Genomic DNA, 18327 nt, shown 5'->3' on the forward strand with positions numbered 1-18327 from the left:
ATTTGAAGAAAAAGATGTATGACCTGGCCAGTAATCAAAATTATACCTCCTGTGGACACCCCATAAATATAGTGTTCCCATGCCATGGTTTTTGTCTTGCTTTTGCCTAAAGTCGGTCTTAAAATCTATATTGAATTCATTGCAGAGACGCTCATACACTTTCATGTTTATCCTATTGTTGAATGGGTTCCAGCTCTTTTCATGCGGCATTGGTGCCTGAAGTTCAGACAAGATTCTCCTGCACTGATAGTAAACGTGAAATGTGTACACACACTTTGTCAGTAAGTTTGAATTATTCATGTGGTCTGCATAGGACACTCCACATCCTGTGGTTGCACAGAATATTGCAAAGTTTAACTGATTCTGATAGAACTGAATTGGGTGAGAGTTCCACATCTTTGGAACACTATCATTTTTGATTGGGGGATTTAGGTAAGAATGGAATGGGTCAGGCACTTTAACGCGAATGGATTCTGTTTCTGTTACAGCAAAGTCCAACTCATGGAAAGAAATAGTCTTTGGATTGTAATATGGTCCAGTTTTGTATTTAACGTCTTTGTTGAATTTATACTGAATCATTTTTGTTGTTGAATAAAAAATGTTTATCACACTAACAAATGTGAAGACTAGTGTGCCAGTTAAACTTGCAAACCCTATCAACAATCAAAATGGAGGAATGAAAGTTGCACTGCATGAAATTATGTACAAGGTTACTTGGTATAATATCAGTAAAAAAAAGGCTAACAACTGGGTTAGAATTAATGGTAAAACACATTCTGTAGAAGATGGTTACTATGACTTCTGCACTTTAGAGAAAGAATTGTTTGCTCCAGTAGGTATTACAGCGAGTTTAAATCATGCAAGTCTCATTGCTACTCTTACTATGCCCAAAACTAGAGAAGTAAACGTTGAGTTTCCAACCAAACTCCTTGATATGCTTGGAATTACAAATTTATACAAGGGAACACGTCCCATTGACATGGATGTTAACAGTGTACTGTTTGTTCACATGAGAGAGCTTAACACATCCTATAATCTGTTTAATGATCAGCGTTCTGATCTGCTTAGGATTCTTCCACCGAGTGATGCCTCTTTTTGTAAAATGCACGTGCCAACATTTAAGACACTTCAGTTCAAGGACTTGGAGGAAGGGTGTCATGAATTCCTACACATTGATCTGAAAAATCAAAGTGGACAACCAGTTGATTGTTTGTTTAACATTACATTGGAAATAGTTCCATAAAATATTGAGTATTAAAATGTCGAGTGGACCTACAATAGCTTATCCTGTTGCATGTTCAACTATAGAGTTGAAAGATTTAGCAGACGCTATCGACTTTGAGAGCAATGCTGAAGTTGGTGCAGTGTATGCATTCGAGTTTACAGACACTGGTCATTACAAGAGAAAGGAAATCGACGATGAAAAGAAACCAAGATTTCTCAAACTAGGTCAAATCCGTGATGTTAATGTACCTGATCCAATTGTCGATGACACATTCTACATGTGGAAACATCAGAATAAAAAATGGGTACTTAGTCCTGTTATAAAAAAGATTGACTGGGAAATGAAGTTTGAATTTGTGAGTCCATACACTCTTGTTGGAAAAGACGACACATTCCGTAAGTCAATCAATGCTAAACCACTAATTGTTAGCCTTGCTCCTGCGATTAACAGCAGGGGAGAAGTTGCAGTTAAACCTTTCCATAAGAACAACTATCTCATTCACAGAAAACAAAGTGTTGAAAAGGACGCTGACACCATTGTCGATTTTATACCCAAGCTTCCAATAGGGCAGAATGCAACTATGATATTTGATATAGTTGTCAGGAAAAGGGAAGAAACCACAAACACTGTTCTAATGAGAGGAATAAATCTCAACTGGAGACCATTAAATGTTGAAGAAGTCAGAGTATTTATTGCTGTTCAAAAGGATTCTAACACAATAAAAAAACAGACGTCAAACCAAAATGTTGTTGTTAACGCAGATATAAATAATTTAACAGAAATAAGAAGTATTAATCTTACTTATCTTGATTTGATTGCTTTCTACTATACAGATAAGGTGTTAAGCAATGAACAGCTTCAAAGCTTAGCAGAAACACTGGCCAGTGAGAATTAAGATAAATATTTTATATTTTGCATTAAAAAGATGACTAGCAGTGTGAAGCTTTATCCTAATATTGATGAAAGTGCAGCAGAAAGTCAACAATTCAGACTGGCACACATTAGTAATATACAAAAACAACTAGAAGATGAATTAGAAAAATATTCTCGCGCTAGACGTAAGTACTCAACAACTTACAACAGCCTTTCTAATGCCAGCACTGGTTTTACTATCCTTGCATCAGCTGCAGGTGTAACGGGAACAATTCTGTTAGCTACCGGAGTAGGGACTCCAGTTTCTCTAATCCTAGGTGGTGTCGCAGCAGCAGTTGGTGGTTTATCATTTATAGCATCAGCTATAATGAAAAAAATTGTGAAAAAGCTTGAAAAACACGAATCCATTTCCACTCTTGCATCATCAAAATTGTCTAGCCTAAAACTGTCTATCAGTAAAGCACTTGAAGATTCAAAAGTTTCTGACGAAGAATTCAAACAGATACAAACAGACTTTGATGACTACAAAAGTAAGAAAGCAAGTATTCAAACAAAAACACGAGCTGAATATAACAAGCCACTCGATATAGAAGATCTGAAAAAGCAGTTTTTAAAAAAGGGGATTCAAATAGGACGGGAAGAAAAAGTAAAAATAGAATCACTTGTAAAGAGTTAACTATTCGTTTAGACAGTCACATTGCATGTATCAGATATAATTCTAACAGTGAAAGAACATATGAAGTAAAGTTTGTAAATGAGAGAGCGTATTGAGCTTAAGAATGTTGTATAAGAGAAAGGGAGAATGTACGTTCTGGGTTACTGATTCCGACAGACCCGGCATTGGTTCAAAACAACCTTACTTTACTGTATTTTTTTTGGTGTATGGATTTATGCAGTATTTTTCTGATTTTGTCGCATGTTTCATTTTAGTAAAAGTTTAGTCCAGAAGCCTATTTTGCGTTAATATTTAGGGTCTGTCGGAATCGGTGAGCCAGAACGTACATTCCCCCTTTCTCTACTTAACATTTCTTACATACTGCTTGACTAAAATCTTTACAAACATTGACTATATTCTATACAAGAAACACTTCACAAGGGTAAAAGGAGAAACAGAATCCGTTAGTCGCCTCTTACGACATGCTGGGGAGCATCGGGTAAATTCTTCCCCCTAACCCGCGGGGGGTCTCAAACCTGACTAAGAGGATACAATTCTACATTAATCCCCGATTATCAACCCAAATAGGTGGGACACTTCCGTCTCAACTCGGACGCCGCTGTAAGAACGATCTCCAGTAACAGACGCTGATAACGATACAGCTATCTGCTCGCTCCTAAGCCACTCCTCCAGCCTGTATGTCTACACACTGGCACCAATTAAACCTCCAACTGAGCTGTTAACCCGTGGTTTGTAAAAATGTAAAAAATATTGTACAAATTACGTCGAACCTAAATCCGCGATTTGTAAAAAAAATTAAAAAAAATTCTCTATTCAGCCTATTGTCCCATCGCTGGGAAATTCGGATCGCTTCCTCCCAGTGGAAAGCTAGCAGCAACAGAGTCGCGCTACCCCAAAGTCAAGGGATCCATTAGATTTGTTTTTCTTTCTTTTTCCATTTCGTTATTTTCCTTCGTCGCTGGCGAATTCGGATCGCTTCCTCCCAGTGAAAAGTTAGCAGCAACAGAGTCGCGCTTGTGGTCCAAGTTGTGGAAATGTCCAAGTTGTGGAATGTGTCCAAGTTGTAGTATGTGTCCAAGTTGTGGTATGTGTCCAATATGTGCAATGTTGTGGTATATGTCCAAGATGTGGAATGTGTTCAAGATGTGGTATGTGTCCAAGTTGTGGTATGTGTCCCAGTTGTGGCATGTGTCCCAGTTGTGGTATGTGTCCAAGATGTGGAATGTGTTCAAGATGTGGTATGTGTCCAAGATGTGGAATGTGTCCAAGATGTGGTATGTGTCAAGTTGTGGTATGTGTCCAAGATGTGGTATGTGTCTAAGTTGTGGTATGTGTCCAAGATGTGGTAATGTGTCCAAGTTATGGCATGTGTCCAATATGTGGTATGTGTTCAAGATGTGGTATGTGTCCAAGATGTGGTAATGTGTCCAAGTTATGGCATGTGTCCAATATGTGGTATGTCTCCAAGTTGTGGTATGTGTCCAAGTTGTGGTATGTGTCCAAGTTGTGGTATGTGTCCAAGTTGTGGTATGTGTCCAAGTTGTGGTATGTGTCCAAGATGTGGAAAGTGTCCAAGTTGTGGTATGTGTCCAAGCTATGGTAATGTGTCCAAGTTATGGTCTGTGTCCAAGTTGTGGTATGTGTCCAAGATGTGGTATGTGTCCAAGTTGTGGTATGTGTCCAAGATGTGGTATGTGTCCAAGTTGTGGTATGTGACCAAGTTGTGGTATGTGTCAAAGACGTGGTAATATCGTCATGTGTCCAAGTTTTGGTATGTGTCCAAGTTGTGGAATGTGATGGGACAATAAAGAAATGGAGAAAAAAAATCTAATAGATTCACTGACTTTCGGGTAGCGCGACTCTGTTGTTTCTAGCTTTTCACTCGAAGGAAGCAACCCAAATTTCCCAGCGATGGGACAATAAAGAAAAGGAAGAAAAAGCTCATAGATCTCCCTTGACTTTGGTTTATCCCGACTCTGTTGCTGCTAGCTTTCCACTGGGAGGAAGTGATCCGAATTTCCCAGCGACGGGACAATCTAGTAATGATATGGAGAAAGAAAACAAAATCAACGCCAACGGAGTCGCGCTACCCCAAAAGTCAAGGGATTTTGTTTTTGTGCCTTGACTTTTGGGATGACACGAAGATATCGGGGACATTAACGTGATTTGTAGCACAAAATGATTACAAATCACGGCGCGCGCAGACCCTTGATTTTAACTCCCAGGCTCAAAACTGTAAGGTTCAGCAGCTAAAGTTGCTTCTATGAATACGGCTTCTGACGTCATCGAAAATTTTACCCAGAATTCACCACTTCCGTACTCTCGCGGACGTTCGAGATACAATGGCCGCCAGATCGGAACGCGAAAACGCTTCGCTTCAGCCACGAAATTCGTCGGATTATGGCCTAAACGATTCCGAAATAAACTAAACCCTGTGAGGGAAGGTGAGAAAACAATTTCCTACGGCATGCATATGTCTGGTTAACCTAAGTCACGCCAAAACGCAAATACACGCGTTTTTGACACCTACAATAGCCTGTTGTGGTCCTTTAATGGTGACACAGCAACAGGTATATCATACGTTATTTGTTATTTTACAGTGATCGAAACAACTATTGTTCTCTGTGACCGCGCTAGCGATCAAAGTCAACAATGACTGTCGATCAAGTTCAAGAAATTGTCTAGTTTCGTTCCCGTAGAACGGTTGAATCCGAAAGAAAAATAAATTTGCAGCAGTGCTGAATCCAGCAAGACTTGATGAAAAACTGACTGCTCTCTCTCTCTCGACTGCATCTGTGACCCTCCACCACGAAATGAGTCGCATGTCACATCGCGCGGTTCTGCGCTAGGCTTAATATAAGTCCGGGGAGTGTCTGGTATCAGTGTGAGGGTCACCTTAGTCACAGGCTTATAACTCAAACAGTTTTTGCTCTTTTCTAAAACGGTTTTCACCACTGGATAGAGCATAAAAAAACTCTTTATGTAAATGCGACTCATTCCGTGGTGGAGGGTCACAAATATTGAATAGGGCCTTTTACACCAAGGCTATTCTAGGCGACCTTGACCTTGGCCCGCTGTGCCTCGGGCAAAGTCAGCCACTTTTGCGCGTTGTTTGAATGGTGGAGCTGTACGATGGTGCACAAACATTGCTGTTATGGCGTGTGTGGAAGTGATTTAAGAGACCGTGAGAGATCACACATGGCCGGTGTTGGATGGGTACCGTTTTCCAAACCCTCTAGAAATTTAGAAAAGTGCCGAAAATGGATTAAACTATGTGGAAGAACGATCGACAGGTTCAACATCGAAAAAGTCAACAAAGACAACTACATTTGCACAAAACACTTCGTGGGGGGCACTTGAAAATGACATGCTGCTTTTCTTCATAAGTATAAATGGAACAAAAAAGATTGTACCATGCTTTGACTTTATGTGCTGAGAGAGGAAGAAATGGTTTTAATGTAGCTTTTTCATATCCCCATAAACCAAAGTGTGATACTGCAGCTAGTTAGCAAAACAATTTCACTGAAAAACTAGACAGCAAGTGACACATAATCTACAAACCAGGAACACAAAGGCATTTAAGAAACAGGATCATTCTTTTAATCTTGTCTAAAATTTTGAACATGAATCTCACTGCAAAAACACAATCTGACAGAAGTGGCAGAAAAACAAAACTACTTCAGCATACAAATGGCCCAAAGAATATGGTCTGAAATCAGACACAAAGCATGACAGCTCGGTGCTTGCAGTTGCATACAACAAGAACACAAAAATGAAAACAAATGGTCAAACTGAAGTATGTGTCGTTCAAAGGAAATATGGTTTGCCTCAAGGAAAAAGACTGAGAGACATCACATAACTGTACAAGATCACAAGAACTATTGGTTGTAATCATGAGTACAACTAGACTGAAATGATAAATAATGTGCATCACAGTACTATTCAAGCACTAAAAAGGTGAATGCTCGCCTAACAGGCTTGAGGTTTGCTGGTCGATGTGAATGCGTTATATATTGTGTGTAAAAAATGTTTGTTTGTCTGTCTGTCTGTAAAAAAATTCCATTTCACACGGCAGAAATTAATATGTAAAGCGCGGAGAGCACAGTTAATTGTGGTTCGCGCTATATAAGCTCACCATAATAATAATAATAAAAAGTGCCTTCCACTAGCTTGTCACCAAATAAACAAAGTAGGTTGTAACAAAATTGCAGATTAATAAACAAAATAGTTCAATCAATAGTATGTCACACCTGATATTAAACTAGTAATTTCCATCACTATCCTTTTCAGGCATTAAAAATAGTTCAAAGCAGCTAGCCCCACATAGACGTAAGAGGCTCATTCACAAGCTAGTTACAAGCTTTTCATTCTTTTGTTTTTCTCAAAAGAAAATTCATAGTATCACAACAGTATTCACAGCAGGCAGTTTTAAATCACGCAAGGGCATTCTCCGGGTGTGTTCACGAAATACATTGTAATTTTAAACAGAGACAATTTTCAGTTCACGCGTGAAGATGATTTTACTGACCAAGTTTCTCCCCATATATTTCATAACCCTGCAGGTGAAAATGGGAATACCAGCACAGAATGATTGTCAGTGAAAAATTAATACCAACACTTCAAACTACATCACTCATCATAAAACAGAAACTGTGACTCCAGAGTGGATTTAAATGAAAATCAAAAAGTGGAAAAACTCATACTCTGATAATTGTTGTCCAAGTGTTTCAAACTACATCACTCATCATAAAACAGAAGCTATGACTTGGATTTAAATGAAAATCAAAACGCGGAAAAACTCATACTCTGATAATTGTTGTCCAAGTGTTTCAAACTACATCACTCATCATAAAACAGAAGCTGTGACTTGGATTTAAATGAAAATCAAAACGCGGAAAAACTCATACTCTGATAATTGTTGTCCAAGTGTTTCAAACTACATCACTCATCATAAAACAGAAGCTGTGACTTGGATTTAAATGAAAATCATAACGCGGAAAAACTCATACTCTAATAATTGTTGTCTAAGTGTTTGTGTGGTTAAAAAAACAAATGTACCTGATCATGAATGAAATCAGAGCAACCCATATGATCATTAACCATTCACTGCCACTGGTCCATAGGTATACTCTTTTCAAAAAGGAGATGGGTATGGAAGAGGCAGTGCTACTGTTAGTAATTCAAAGTGCCATACATCCCATCCTAGTGCTGTGAAATGGGGATATATTCAATATTTCATGGAAGCTAACTAATATTTGCATGTATGCATGCAAACATACTGTCTGTACTAATACAGTAAAAGCATTATTGAGGGTGAACAGCCTGCTTAACTTGGTTTCAGTGAGGATTAACAATACTAACAATAACAATATTAACATGCCTATGTTGTGAAATGTAAGAGTACTTGCCCCCCCCCCCCCCCCCCCCCCCCCCCCCGGACACTGGCAAAATCCCAGCAGAATGTCCCCATCTTCGCTGACGATTATGCACAGTTTATATGAGGAAGTGTGCAGGTAGCTTGTCTGCCTCTGTGTCGGTTATACCTCCGCGGTGTAGACGAAAAACTTTTCCACTTCTGCACATGTATCTCAAGTTGAGCACAAAGTCATGACCATAAAAAAGGCGTTATATCTTCAAAGGATTTGTAAGCTTTCGCCTTCTTCTGGTCGAAATCGTTCTTTTTCTCAATCAGATACTGAGATAGTTCAGGATGTCAACAACACCGATCCTGGGTGCGTTTGATAGGTCACTTTTTTCTTCGGATGTAAAAGGATCGCGTGGTGGAAATCCGATCTGTCGAAGTTTTTCGGAAAGTTTTTCTTGCACGTCCTGTCTTGTAAAATCCGGATCGATCTAACTAATCGGTAGTTCCAACTGCTGTGCAGTTTTCACAAGTTGCAGCAGATTATCTCGTCTGTATCCAGTAACAGTATCGACAGCGAGTTTGCCCGTACCCAAGGGGAGTAACTCGAAATTACTCAGAGCGCGGTCAGCTGTAAAAGGTCCTATTGCGTTCGATCTGACGTCAGTGGAGGGGTATCCACAACAAGAAGATCAATAAAATGCAACACTGCATTAAATCAATCAATCAATCAATATGAGGCTTATATCGCGCGTATTCCGTGGGTACAGTTCTAAGCGCAGGGATTTAAAAAAAAATGTTTATGCAATTTATATCGCGCACATATTTAAGGCGCAGGGATTTATTTATGCCGTGTGAGATGGAATTTTTTGACACAATACATCACGCATTCACATCGGCCAGCAGATCGCAGCCATTTCGGCGCATATCCTACTTTTCACGGCCTATTATTCCAAGTCACACGGGTATTTTGGTGGACATTTGTATCTATGCCTATGCAATTTTGCCAGGAAAGACCCTTTTGTCAATCGTGGGATCTTTAACGTGCACACCCCAATGTAGTGTACATTAAAGGGGTGTATGTGTACTCGTTCGCTATACTGGTTAGCCTCATACTGTACTAGCAGTCAAACATATTTGCATAACACGTGTAGGAGTAGGGAACAAAGTTAACACCAATGCCTCAAAGTGTTCCGTACACAGCTTGTAATCAACATCAACCCATCAAGTTTGTCCAAGTTCGCAATAATCTGATGGTTTTCTGTCACTAGTTAAATGCGTTAAACTATATTTTTGCTATCACTTCTGTTGTAATTGTTGTGGCAACAAATTATATCTGTTAAACAATAGCTTTAATGTTATGAATATTGTCACCCAAATGAATAGTAAGATGAACAAAATCAAAAAGAAGAAAGGTAAGTTGTTGGAACGTTTTTATTGACAACAATACGTTACAATCACAAATATATCGACCCAACGGTCTTTTAAGTGAACAGACAAACAAATAGTCACACAAAACTTATCTTGATGGAATCAGTGTTCGCCCACTCGCCAGGAAGCCGAGCGAATGAATGAATAAAATGTGTGAATATTTGTTTGTCTGTTCACTTAAAAGACCGTTGGGTCGATATACTTGTGATTGTAACGTAATTTTGTCAATAACAAACGTTCCAACAACTCACCTTTCTTGTTTTGTCATTCTGAATTTTGGAACGTTGGCAGTCTATTTTTGGGGGGATTTAGTAAGGTGAAAATTTGTTTAAAATCAGCTTGTTAGAAATAACGATTTTGTTATCAGTGAATTGCAACAAATTTCATATTCAAAGAAATTCCGCGAGTACGCTGCCGCCATTTTGTTTCTCAATAGGTGCGATTTTACGCTGTCGACCTAGCGTCGCGGTATCGACGGGAGGGGCAAGATGGCGGATAGGTGACATCCGGTTGAGTCAACGTTTTGATAGCCAATAAGAAAGGACGCGCTATCCATTATTTTCAAATCAGTAGTTCTCACGTCGTCCCCTGAAGGAAGTGGACCCTAACAGGAACTGCTTGAGATATGTGAAACGTGCTTTGGACCTGATGACACGGATCTTTGAACCTGCTGACACGGATCTTTGAACCTGCTGACACGGATATACTGTCAGGCGTTTAATATCGCTAGCCAATGGTGTGTTTTTGGTAGTTGTGAACTTGAAGTGAATTACAATCTTACAGCCATTGAGAACGCTAGCAAAACAAACAACAACAACAACAACAACAACAACAACAACAACAACAACAACAACAACAACAACAACAACAACAACACGCCAAAAAATTATTAAACAGGACTAATTATTTTGAACAAAGAAGAAGTGTTGCAGATGAAAGAAACATACCCTACTTTCTGTAAACGAATCGCAGTCACCGTCACAGCAGCTGTGTCAAGGCTTATACACGGAATAAAACCATCCTTCAACACACCAAATATATACAGCGTGTCTGCCTCCTGTGAAGAGCGAGAGTTTTGTGTTGAACTAATTTCGTAGATCGTGTGGGTGTCTGTTATGACATTAATTCGTCAAAACATTCCCAAATTGCCAAGGAAGCTGCCAGGCTGTGGGTGTTATTTCTCTATGTGAAAATATGCTCTTATCCTTGAACAACATGCAGCCTTGCGGTTGAGTTTGGGGTGTGCCCTAGTGTATGTTCTCATCACATGAAAAAACCGCGACAGATCTAAGCTGGTTTGCCAGATGGTTTACATAGAAGTTGACAGGGTTAACATTGTCCACAGGAATGATGAAACCTAGGGTGTTCACTAAACAGATCAGCAATGATGTTGGCAGCAAGCTAGAGGAGTACATTAGTGATCAGAAATGTGTGCGAGTCGTGTCACCGAACACTGCCTGTTGAAGAAATACGTTTCAACTTTTTATTTTATAGATCTCACATATGTCATATTTATAGGACATTACACTCAGATTTGGCAGGGGTTACAAAATAACATGTGTCACAGTGTGAACTTCCTTCATTCACAAAAAAGGATTGCTGTTACGAGTTTTCAAAGGCCCAATGACAGCGAATGCCGAGACAGCTAGGTCACTTCCTAATACGGTTAATACCAATTGTATTCGTCCCAATTAGGGCTTCACGCGACCCGGAAGTTTCAAAAGACGCTTGAACTTGAAGCCATGAATTAATGTCGTTTTATCAATCACTTCCCCACTAGCGCTGAGTCATTAAAATCACCTACTCAAACAAATACGTTTTCAATTAATACTGCCAGGGCTCAGCTTACAGAACAAGAGAAACGTTGAGAGTCAAGCATCAAAAATGTCAGGAATGAAAAAGTCGGTGGGTAAAGCATGTGAATGCTTGATTGGTCAGTGTGTGAGTGATTTGGATTGACTTAAAATAGATATCAACAGTGAACTAACAACACATTTAAGGAGATGAAATAGACTCCGATTGCGGCCAAAAGGAAACATCCGGACTATTTCAGGTGACTGCTCGATGAGATACGAAAACCCGTAGGCATAGTGCCATTTTATGTATGGATTCCAACAAACATGACATGAACGTGCTACAGAAGAGGATCGCGAATGGTGGTTTGTCAACAGATGAATTCTGTCTTTGACACACTGATAGCTTAAACGGACTTCAGTACTGATCCACGGTGTGTGCTTTATTGTAAGGGAGTAAAAGTTGCGTACACCTGGCGTTGGGCAGTACATTTCTCGTGTTAGAGTGGAATAATTTATTCGTTATTTATTTGTCCGAAGAGTAACATTTTCTTACGAAATGTTTATTCGGAACACACCTGTCGTGGGGAGTAATTTTCTCGTGTTACGGGGGAGTAATTTTTTTGTAAAGGGAGTAAAATGTTCGTACGAAACTTTTACTCCGGAATCAAAATCTCGTGGGCGGAATTTTCTCCTGTTACACCGGCAAGGCGCAGTTTATGGGGCCTATCCCCCCATGGTATTTGAAAGGGATACGTTGGCGGGTCTCTCCTTAAGAAAGATAGGTATATTTACCAGAAACTGAACCCAGGACACCCCTCCCCTCTCCCCCTTACCCAACCTGCCAGATACAGCCTCGGAAGGCACGCTAGACCTCGTAACTGCGTATAATATTCATGAGTCAAACACGAGGGTGTCGCACCCTGCTGGTTACATTCATCTCCCGATAGCCGTACAGTTCGTCTTTCACGTCGTTGGTATTTGTTCGTCTTCTTCTTTTGCGTTTTTTTTTTTTAGTTTTGTACTCTCAGAGTTTTCATGACAGCCCTTTTGGTAAATAAAATCGGTAAAAAAAACAGTATTGCACCCATTGTTGAACCCAAACTGAAGTTTTCATTCCCATGTCAATTCATTCAAACTTTCTATTCCATAAAAGGCCTTCCACTTGGCTACTTGGCACATGTTTCGGATCAAAGATTTCTTCAACGTGGGGGTTGTGACCGTTGTACAAATAAGGGTATCCCCAAAATCGACCTGACAAAAAAATAAGTTACCAATTAAAATTCGACGAAAATTCAGAATGAGCACAACTTGGCAAAGCCAAATCAATATTCTAGACAGAACAGGTTGTTTTCTTTCGCTATCTTGCGTATTTCTTTTCTACTGATGCAGGTGTCCATCATATAAGCGGTCAAAAAGGGGCCGTTTTGTGTCAATGTCGCCGGGGTTTCCATGACAAAGAGCGCTGTATTTCAGCAATGACCCAATGGATTCCTTCGAAACTTTGAGGATATCATGGCAACACACGTGACGAACTACGGGGAAAATGTTTTGGGCAAATGGCTCATGATTTGACAGCGAACATACCTAATATTAAAACTCAGAACTGATCGTGCCTACCTCTCATCCTCGTATTTTTCGCGATGAACTTAAAATGCTTCTCATATTGTTCCCACCGGTGCATGTTTATGAAACACGGCGCATACGGATGTGGTGGTAGTGCTACTAACATTCACACTAATAAATGTAGAACTGTTTATAACTCAAGATTCAATTCAAGATTACTCTTGTGTGCTATTAACACAAAATAATTCAAACATTGACACCTTCGACACTGTGAGGTGTCCTTCTTTTAAAAGTATTGCAGCTAAACGAGCTATAGCATTTTTTTCAGGCGCAACATGTATGTCAAAAGTAAATGAATTAAAAACAACTACGAACATTAACAATGATTCTATTCCCAGTTCCCTAGCCCCCTCCCCCCCAAAAAAATTTAAAAAAAAATAAAATAAAATAAAAAATAAAAATAAATAAATAATTAATAATAATAAAAAATAAAGATAAAGCCTGATAACAGTACTGACAAGAAAAAGACCGAAGCCAACCTACCTTCATCAACATCAGTCAGACAGTGACGCTGCTCATTGCTTGAGACCAGGGTTTGTGGAGGTTGGGCGTTGAGTGGTGGGGGGGAGATGGGGGGGGGGGGGGGCTTCTTAAAGAAAGGTCTGGAACAAGAAGAATTGGGGAAGGATCGATTTTCTGTAAATGCTTGCCTCGGAAATTCTGTTTTGGGAAGGTGGCCTCATAGATGACGTTCAGACTCGCCCCTTCCCACCTCGCCCCCAATTATCTTGGGTTTTGCCAGAGAGGGGGTTCGCGAGATGGAACGGTGCCATCGCATCTCGCCACCAATTATCTTGGGTTTTTCCAGGGAGGCGGTTCGCGAGATGGAACGGTCCCATCCCATCTCGCCCCCGCTATGCATTAGCCGACTTCACGCTCTACGTACTTTCATATTATGAAAGCACATACATTCTTATCTTAGTTTTTTTATGTATTCATTGTTAGCAAACATCGGCATTATTCATGTTTTATTTTAAACGCAATTATTGTTATTTATAGATCACAGGCACTTGATGTAAAGTAGGTCACACACGTGTAAATGTTGTGCCCAGTTTTTGTTTCTGTCTCTGTTATTATTTTAGTTAGCAGGTCTATACTACTTATTTGCATGTGTGATATATCTGTAGGCCTAGGCCTATACTAGTGATTACTGTGTGTGATACATGAAATGTGATATGAATGCTGTTTTTATATGTAATCCCAAGCGCAAGACAAATTCTTCTATGTGAAAATTGAAGCCAATAAAATTTGAGTTGAGTTGAGTTGAGTTGAGTTACCTCGCCTCCCTATAACAGATTGGGGTATTTTATTCTACTCCACCTTACTCGGCACCTTAAAGTTAAGAGATAATCGGAAAACGTTTAGTGACGCGCTCATCATGTAGTAAAACGGACACTAATTTTTACACTCACTCATTAGATCTTTGTTCATTTCTAAATAAGAAAAATCTTAGTGAATAACATCAAGGTTATAAAACGGTGATTTGTTCTACATTTTCAGTCTGTTCTGGCTGGAGCAAAGATGGGTTAGTCAGTATTAGACATACCGTTTACGTTGCTGTTGTTGGTGTATGCTTGTGGTCGTCGTTGTTGTTGCTGTTGCTGTTGTTCTTCTTCTTTATACTGGTTGTGATGGTGAGGCAGGCGACGGCGTTGATGCTTTGATAGAAACAAATAGAAAAATCGCGTTCAAAACCAAAACTACGATAGTTACACGTACGTATTGTTTGAAATGCTTCAACCTACACAGCATAATCAGAGACAATACAACTGAACCATTTTTTACAAGGATCTGTCGTCTATGCTTACAAACATGAAACTGTGAATACAGAGAAAGAACCACGGGCGGGCCCTTCCAAGAAGACCCACTTTTGTCAGTGACCGGCTTTCGTCACGCCAGACAAGACAAGGGGGATGGTTTGTTGTTGTGACGTCATTCGTTGCCGTTTGTTTAGTAACAGTACGTGACTGTCTGGTTGGCCAGTACTGTCTAGTCAAATGGGTCAAAATAGCCATTTCTGCACTTTCGCTGCTTGTGGAAGACACTTCAAATACAATCGATTCCGGTTAATCGGCCACTTTTGGGACTGACTGAACTATGGCCGATTAACCGGAATTGACTGTACTCCTATGATACGAGTGATAAATATCAAGCCTACCGACAAACTGCCACATTTTCGCGTTTCGTTACATTTTCATTTTTATATAATTTTCTCAAGCAATGGGAACTCCCGGGGATTCCCCTTTTACGCGCGTCATGAAGCTCGGCTGCAAAATGCACTTGTCGCTATTTTTCATCTGTGCCCTGCTTGTAGCGTTTTGTGGCGAAAGAGGACGAGAAGAACGTAAGCCGGTATACACATAATTGTATGCAATTGTGGCAAACTATCATTCATTGAATGCGTTGCATTGTAGTGATCTAGTACCGTTTTTCCTTTTTGTCACCCCTCCACCAGCCCCCACCCCCAACACACACACACACACACACACACACACACACACACACACACACACACACACACACACACACACACAGAGTACAGATAAAGAGAGAGAGAGACAGAGAGAGACAGACACAGAGAGAGAGAGACAGAGAGAGACAGAGAGAGAGAGAGAGAGAGAGAGAGAGAGAGAGAGAGAGAGAGAGAGAGAGAGAGAGAGAGAGAGAGAGAGAGAGAGAGAAGCATCCCACAAAGAGAAACTTGAAAGCGTAATAATAACTGGCGAGCCCGGCCTTAATTGAGTAAGGACGGTACTAGCTGTGGCTCTGACTCATAACCTTGACCGACTTATAGCATCCTGCTTTATACTAAAGACCGTGTTACATAGTCGTTTTTTCGTTTGTTTCGTTCTATTAATTCTGTCCGGTAGATTTTTCTTCTACTGGCCATTGTCGTATTACAGACACAAGTGACACGCATTTGCCAGGAATCAGATGTTCTTGCAGTAAATGTTTACTTAATTTGTGTTAGATGTAATAATAATAGTAATTGTCAGTAAGTACTGGTGTCACATGACTGATGTGAACCAGTTGATTGGCTAAGAGCGTATTCTTCCGCCCTTTGCCTAAGCGAGAGTGTACTCTCATCCTCAGAATTAATTTATGACATGTAGCTAATATTCTCTACAATACCAATGATTATGACCATAAATTTCCTGCTTCTCAATTAAAGCAGAAGTGTTGGTTTTTTCTGACAGATTGCTTGTGCCTGTGCCACAGTTGCCACTGATCTAAAAATAGAACCCGCTGTGTCTAATTGTTCAGTTTCGACTTGCGAAGATTCCTCTCATAATTATGCCATGTTAGTGGCATGTAGCTTATTATCCACATTACCAAATGATGAGTTAGTATACAATTCCCAGCAGCTAACAGAAAACACAAGTGTTATTCCGATAGCGTAGCAGCTAGATCAGCACGTAGCAGACTACACTGAAATACGACTGCATCTGTTCAGTAAATGAATGTTTTCCGAATTATTATTTCAAGGCAAGAACAATCGGAATCGAAAACGTGTAGGGTTTATAACGTTCTTACCATATATAAGACGTATTACCAGCCTGCCTCATGCGTGCAGACTCAGTGCAACGTGACGAGCAATTTTTGTTTTTGAAATGAGACTCAGTGCAGTGGTTCGCCTAGCAGACGACATAAATCCCGCTCAGCAAATTAACATGTTGGGCAAATGTGAACGATAAAACGATGGGGATATAATACGTGTAGGGTTCAGAGCATTCTTACCGTTCATATTTAGTACCAGACTCCCCGATGAGTGAAGATACCACACGAGAAACATGCCACATTTATTTTGAAAATGTGCTTTCCGTCGACCTTGGCAAGGGGCAAAACTCTGCACAGTCAATCTGTCGAAGCTCGATGAAGGTTTCGAATCGCAAATAACTAAGAGCACAGTCCTTTCTCCGAGTTTAAATGAGGTCTCTATGAAAGATCATCACTTTTTAGCTTAACGCTACACTGGAATTTACCAACAGAAATTAAAACAAGAGTTTGCGTGTGACGAAAGCACGACACACTTGAGACAGCCCACACAAAAGTAGAACCAGTGACACAAACCTGACCACACAGTTACGCCTATCCAAATGCGCGTTGCAAAATGTGCGTTTTGAATCTTCTTTTTTCTCTGGCGGTACTGACAATATCGTTATTGAAACAATCCCAGTGCACTAAGGGATTTATAGAGCAAATCTCGAAAATAATTATTGAACTCAGCGGTCTCAATAATAATAATAATAATAATAATAATAATAATAATAATAATAATAATACTAATAAATGAGCATTTATATAGCGCAACATCATAACTTTACAATTATGCTCTTTGCGCTTGACACATTTAAAATTAAAACACAGTTATACAAGCATTTACATCTACATTCATAGTCAGCAACGCTTAATTAAAAGCATACACCATCAAACATACAGTCATTACAAAAGATTCTTCCTCTAACTAAGTTTGATTTGATTTGATTTGATGTGTCTTGTTAAAGTTGAATCCTACTGTTGCGTCTCTCCATATCTTTCTCTATTCGGTTGTTATTGTTTCTTTATTTCTTTGTTCGTCTGTTGTCCGCCACTACTACCTCCATCCGGGTTTTTTAATCATGATCTTCCTGTTCGTATCTATCATGTTAAATGGTTTGAGATAAAGACACAGAAGTATTTTCGTATGGCTACAAAAGAGTAACACAATATACAATATATTTCAAAAGATCTCACCTCCAGCACACAAAGTAAACGCAGTTTCGTTCAGCCTGGGACCGGGCCAATGTGAGATGGAATGATCCAGAATGTGCACACATCCTGAGTCACTGTCTGGGTCGATGTTAAACTGAAGTGATTCACTCTTAAAGGTCCTCGTCTAAAAATGTTTGACAGAAATTGACATGTAACCGTTTAAATGCTGAGTCTATTCACTTAAACTTTTAAACAAGCACCCTTCTTCGATCAGAAGAACGAAGCGAGGGTAGCCGTTTACAAGTTCATTGACATTGTAGTATTTCAGCGTAGTAGGATATCCTTGTTTGGAAGGCCGTGGCTGGAGATCCGGTGAGCCAGTTACGACGGGGCCTGGGGCTAGGGGACGGTTTGATTGGTCGATATTTTTAGGCAAAGCACATGATCTTCTAACACATGACCGACATAAACATTTACATATATTTTTGTTGGGATAACTTTTCCCCCATGCCATGGTTCATTCATCATCTGACATAACTTTTTACCGAAATCGATGTAGACGGGGAACTTTTTCGCGACACGCCGGAAAGCTTGTTATTCTTCAAGCGCACAGGTTGCTGAGTGTTTTACTTTCTGTTTCAGCGGTTTT

The 18327-nt window shown here is 39.9% G+C and overlaps 1 protein-coding gene across 1 annotated transcript in view; it reads right to left on the reverse strand.

Moving 5' to 3' along the window:
- LOC138972484 (uncharacterized) overlaps window positions 1-17981 on the reverse strand; it is a 39405-nt gene extending 21424 nt beyond the window's left edge. Inside the window, exons 1-2 of the mRNA XM_070345114.1 lie at window positions 17721-17981; window positions 14533-14644 (exon numbers count right to left, since the gene is read on the reverse strand). The gene's annotated coding sequence lies outside the window, so the exon portion shown is untranslated. The remainder of the gene's footprint in view (window positions 1-14532; window positions 14645-17720) is intronic.
- Between the last annotated feature and the right edge of the window lie 346 nt (window positions 17982-18327).

This window comes from Littorina saxatilis, linkage group LG8, assembly GCF_037325665.1.
Source record: "Littorina saxatilis isolate snail1 linkage group LG8, US_GU_Lsax_2.0, whole genome shotgun sequence".
NCBI lineage: Eukaryota > Metazoa > Mollusca > Gastropoda > Littorinimorpha > Littorinidae > Littorina > Littorina saxatilis.